Source organism: Anas acuta, chromosome 3 (assembly GCF_963932015.1).
Source record: "Anas acuta chromosome 3, bAnaAcu1.1, whole genome shotgun sequence".
Classification (NCBI taxonomy): Eukaryota; Metazoa; Chordata; class Aves; order Anseriformes; family Anatidae; genus Anas; species Anas acuta.
The window spans coordinates 100,860,454-100,866,453 of NC_088981.1; positions in this window are offsets into that span (position 1 = coordinate 100,860,454).

Genomic DNA, 6,000 nt, shown 5'->3' on the forward strand with positions numbered 1-6,000 from the left:
TAAGATCCTGGTGTCAACTTAACCGCAAAGTGTTGTGGGCTTTATCACTAGGAATCAATATAGTTCTTGAATGTATGTCTACTTCTAAACATTTGAGTTCTTAGAGATAATGAGCTTAAAGTCAGGTTAGGATTCTCCTAAATCCTAAAAACAAAAACAAATAAACAACAACAACAAAAGAAAAAACACACACACAAACAAAACAAAACAAAACAAACAAACAAACATACAAAAAAAAACAACCAAACAACCAACCAAACAAAAAAAAAAAAAACACACACCATTAAACTTCCTAATTTCAATAGGATCAGATCCTAATATAACAGTTGAATAAACAAGGACTTCCTATGAAAACAAACACAAATAATCAATAGTAATCAACTTTATTCAAACTACCCAGTAATTAACTGGGTAGTTTGAATAAAGAACTGGTGGTTTGTAAACATTGGAAACATTGGTTTGGAAAGGAGAACCATTTTAAGGTTGAATAATATGAAGGCAAAAGTGGTACAAATACCTAAGCACCAAAGTAACCTCCTTTGTTGGGCCCGCAGGAGGGAAAATCAATGCAAAGTGTTCAAAGGAGAAACTTTCTTTGTAACAGGTCCCTGAATATAAAAATGCCAGTTTATGAATTTTGTTTTCAAGATGATTCTGTCAGCAACTCTTGAAGATTGTAATGTTTAATTTATTTATTACTTCCTTGTTATGGTGGGTACACAAGTTGATTTACATTGACAGATGAATGATGGGTGATGTTCTTTCTGCATGTGTCTTTCCCTTCCTTTTTAAGCTGAAGCAAGTAACTTCAGAGTACTTCAGAGTGGATCAAATAGTTTATACTTTTGCTGAGTGTATTTGAAGAGTTACAAGGTGCTTGTTAAATTAAGAAAATAAAGAAATTTCACCCCAAAAGTTTTGATTTTATACATTGGCCTAAAGAATGAAAAAAGGGTTCCCCAGGCTTTTTCCTAGATGTTTTTGAAGAATCTCTAAAGACTGAGAAGAAACAGTGGTTTGTTATTTTTCTGCAAAACAATATTCAAGCTGCACAAAAATATTATCCTGAAGAAGGTAGAATCTTCTGTGAGTTTGTTCTCCTTTGGAAAGATGAACTGTAATGCCATTTAGTAATGCCACAAGTAAACACTTTCCTAACTCCCTGACTTTCTTACTCAGAAACAAAATACTGTCTGCAGCAAAGCTCAAATACATGCAAGAACATAGGCTAATGGCTTTGTACATAGTCATAAAAGAACTAGTATTTCCATATAGATCCTGAAATCAAGAACACTTCTGGTTTACAATGCATGTAACACTAACTCTTCAGGAAGATACTAGCTGAAATATTACCCCAAGAATTCACAAAAACGACTGTAGAACTGCTGATAAAGTCAGCAATAAGGCAGTTGTATGATATACCGCCACTTCAAAAAACAGATGGTGAAACTGTGATGAAGTATCAATTTGCTGTCAGACTCATCTGTTAGTCTGCTAGTGGTCCTCAGATCACAGAATCACAGAATTGAAAGGGTTGGAAGGGACCTCGAAAGATCATCAGGTCCAACCCCCCTGCCAAAGCAGGTTCCTTAGAGCAGGCTGCCCAGGTGAGCTTTAAATATCTCCAGAGAAGGAGACTCCACAACCTCTCTGGGCAGCCTTTTCCAGTGCTCCGTCACCCTCACTGTGAAGTTCTTTCACATGTTAGTGCAGAACTTCCGGTGCTCTATCTTGTGACCATTACTCCTTGTCCTGTCCCCACAAACCACTGAAAAGAGGTTGGCCAAATCCCTCTGTCTCTCACACCTCAGGTATTTATACACATATACACGTTAGAAACCAAGTGGTGGCATCCCATAAAATTATTGGGAGGATTAAAATAGTTTAGGAACTGGGCTTGATATTCACTTAATTAATTCTTATAAGAAAACCATAAATTGTACCCCATTGACTAAACTGCATAGAAACATTTTCAGTATATAAAAGCTACTATTGAGAATAAAACTTGTTTTATGTGGTCTTTTTATCCTTGTTAACTGTTTTATAAATGGGCCTCTCAAAGGCAAATTTTTAATTGGAACTAGATAAAGAATTAACGTTTTCACCTTTTAAAATTTTGTTCTGGATCCAGAGGGAATTTAACCTGAGTTGCAATGGGCAAAAGTGCTGTCTCCTGGAGCCCCCATCCTGAATCCGAAGTTCATGTTCCCAACATGAGAATGGTTAAATCCATCAGAAATCTGAATGCTCAGTGTGAGCTGCTGAAGTAAAAGAGGAGAAAGAAACAAGACAAGCTTTAAGGGCAGAACAATAAAAGGACTTGGAAGAGTCTAAGAGATTAACTCTTAATAGTCTTTCTCCAGTGAGAAACAGACAATCTAGATTTAATCCACCTAGGAGAACTGTCTCTGTTGGAAAGGTGAACAAGAGCCCACGTATGAAACAAGAATTACTGGGAGTGGATACCTTGACATAAAGCTATTGCTGGACTCTTCCGCTATCCCTGTGAGTCCACAGTTTCAGATCCTTAACTGTGAGCAGATGTCTGCTAAGATCTCAGCAGAGCTCACCCTTTCCTTTCAAAATGTTATAGTTTCAAAATTGGTGATAGTGAGAGTGTTTGTCTTCTGCACCACAGTCATAGACACAGTGAACTCTCTCAAGAAGGCTCAGTGCCCTCCTCGTATTCTGCATTAGGCTACATTGCAAGGCCATCAGTACCTTCTTACTAACCAGGGAGAAGACACTTGAAACAAACATGCACCAAATGTGGGCAACTTCTTTAAAAACTTGGCTGTGGATGCAAACTCCCTCCATTTCTTGCGTCTTATTCCTTGGTCTCACAGTTTAAGCAGCACAATGGATAGATAAAAGGATGGAAGTTAGCCCTATCCTGAACTAAAGGTGTCTAAATACAGAACTATCCTGGAAACTGAGTTTAAATGCTGTGCATCTAGATCAGAACTTCAAAACACCTGTATATTGGGGGTGCTCTCTGGCCAGACTAACAGAAATAAGTAATGTTTTCTCCTTGGATACATAAATATACATGTGCGTATATATGTAGATATTTATATGTCTATTTATCTAAATCTGATATATGTGATATTCCTAATATTGGTATATTGCAACAGACCATCAGGTCTAAGCTACCCACTTGCCCAGCTGGGACAGCCACTAGAAAAGAAGTAGCTCCTGGAAATAATAAAATGAGCTCACAGTGTTTTCATTAAAGGGTGAAACTTTCTTGATAATGATGAAAGCATAATGTAATGAAATCCACTTGTCCACATTGATGCAGTTAAATTCACTGATCTGCTTCTTAGATATAAAGAAGGTATTTGACCAGGTCAAACAGACCTTCTTTTCTTACATATTGTGAAAGCCTAGATTAGCTGTTTTTTTTTTTTTTTTTCAGTAGGGGTACATGTTTTGGTCAGCAGTGGGTTATCTTGGTCAGCAGTGGGTTATCATAACACACATATATATATATATTTTTTTTCCTTCTGAGGACCACTGGGCAAGAAAATCAATATGTTAGCTTGCTCTTTAATTTCATCTATTTTACAGGTAGATCAACTAAGAGGAAAATGCTTATACTTGAAAAATCACTGATGTTAGCAGAAAACAAATAGGTCCTCTACACAGGAAATTTTTACTTATTTTTAACCTTTGGTGTCTACTTCCTAATTTTACTTTGTGCCCAGGGAATTTCAATACAATCTCCATATACTATTAATAAAACTTTGCACAAATTGCAAGCACTATTAGAACTAATTAAAACTATCTTTTCTCATTAGACATATTCCTCTGAAGCTAGGTAGGACTGAAGAGAAAAAATGTGGTACAATTTTAAGATATTAAATTTTAAATGCAGAAGTACGAACTACATTTTTCTATTAATGTCCTGTTAGACAGATTTTAAAAATTCAGTGCAGTCTCCTGTGATTAGGAAGGAAGACTACAGAATAAAGTTGTGTAGAATAAGATAAAATTTGGACAGTTAATATCCTATTTATTTATTTATTTATTTATTCATTCATTTTTACAATGTGTATTTTATTAATAAGACCGGGAGAGATTTTACCTAGATCTGGGAGATAATATTGGAGTTTGATGGAAGCACTGCATTCCTGTGCCTCAGGACTGTAGATATGAACAAACAGTTCTTCTGCACCATTATTTCTCCTTCAGTTTCTAGAAAGAGAGCTAACAGTGTGCAGAGAGGTACCAAAGATGTCCATATTTTTTGTACCTCACATCTCTTAGGGACTGCTAAAAAACTTGTCAAAAGCATACTGAATTTTGTTGTTATTGCTGAAAAATTACTGCTTTTTCATGATGACTCTCAGAATTCATCAGATGAACCTAGGGACATAAGTTAGCTGGATTTCTGTGGCAAGGCCTAGAACAGGTTACAAGTACCAGTTTACTTTTGTTGTATGCTATATTGTGAGATTGTCTTAATTTAGGAAGAAACAAACCACTACAGTTAATAGGTTCTTGCATTCATGACCCAATAATTAACACAATTCTGTTAGATATGGAATTCAACATGAGCTACTTTGTGCAATATGCTGCATGTCAAGTGGCATATAAAGAACAGGAAGACTTGTTTTAATTTCAGCCATTCTACCATCTGAATACTGGTAGGAAGTGAAAGAACAAAAAGAAAGCAACTATTAAAATATTTAAATATTCTTGTCCACCACAGTCCTTTATGAAAACTAGAAGAAAGGACAACCGTTAGCTTTAAATTTCAGACATTTCCCAACACTTATTTGGGCATTCATCTCACCAAAAGGAGTAAGATTTTAGTTTCATTTTTATTGCTCAGTAACTGTTTGGGGATGAGCAGCCTGATGGAGACCAGCTTCTTTTGATGGTGGTTCTCCATGTGCTTAGCCCTGGAAAGAATAAACCTCTGCGGAGTGCAGATGCTCCATCCATCTCTTGCCAGAGGTGGGTGAAGCTATTGCACGAAGCTATTGAAGCTATTGCATTCACATTCTTTCAAGTCAAGGAAGGAAAAAAAAAATAATCCTAAAACTGTATGGTCTCTTGAATATCTTTTATTTAAAGCACAGCAGTGTTCATTTGGTGGTGGAGTTCCTGTATAAGGCTAGCCATCTAAGAGGATTTCAGCTTAAGCTTGTTCTTGTGATCCTGCAGTCAACAGAGGAGGGTCACCATCTTCAAATTTATCTCCAACCAGAAATACCTGCTCTTTGTCTCTGCTGCCCTGTGCTGCTATGTGCACCCCTGTATTTCTCTTGGCCTTCTGTTAAGCAGTAATAAATCTATTCTTTCTGGGGTTTATCAACTGGGGACAGATGTTTCTACACCCTTCTTTTTCTGGTGTTTAAAGAATGAATCACTATTCTGGTTACGGTGATAACATCTGAATGAGCTAGTCTGTGTATGTTAAGCAAGGTAGTTATTTTTAACCTAAAATATATGGCTTAGCTGAGTTATGCCTGTAACCATACCAGCAGTTTCATTAGTCAATACTAACTGAAACATAGTAAAAAATACCAAGGGAACGATGCAGTGTGGAATGACCTCTCTTGGATAGCTTGCAATATCTAAAATGGCAAAAACACATATGTGTAAGCATCTGAATTGCTCCCAAAATGTAACACCAGCTCTTGTCAGAAGCAACATTATCTTCCGGTACTTTTTGTTTACATATATATCCAGACTGCATAATCACTGTCATGTTATATAAGTGTTTGTTCCCTACATTTCTAGGGGTCTCAAACATTCAATGCATACTCCCAGTGTTCTTTACTCCTGATAAAGTATGTCCTTCCACAAACACTGAGAGCCAAGAAGTCTGATAGGTGCTTCATTCAACATTTAAATTAAACAACATCAGCCTTTGCCGAACATAATATCTCAGTTAGAGACTCTAAAAGATATAGTTTCTGTATGACACATACTGAAGGAGGCTGCCTTCATTAGACCTTTGTCAACAATACTCTATGTAGTCTGTGTACA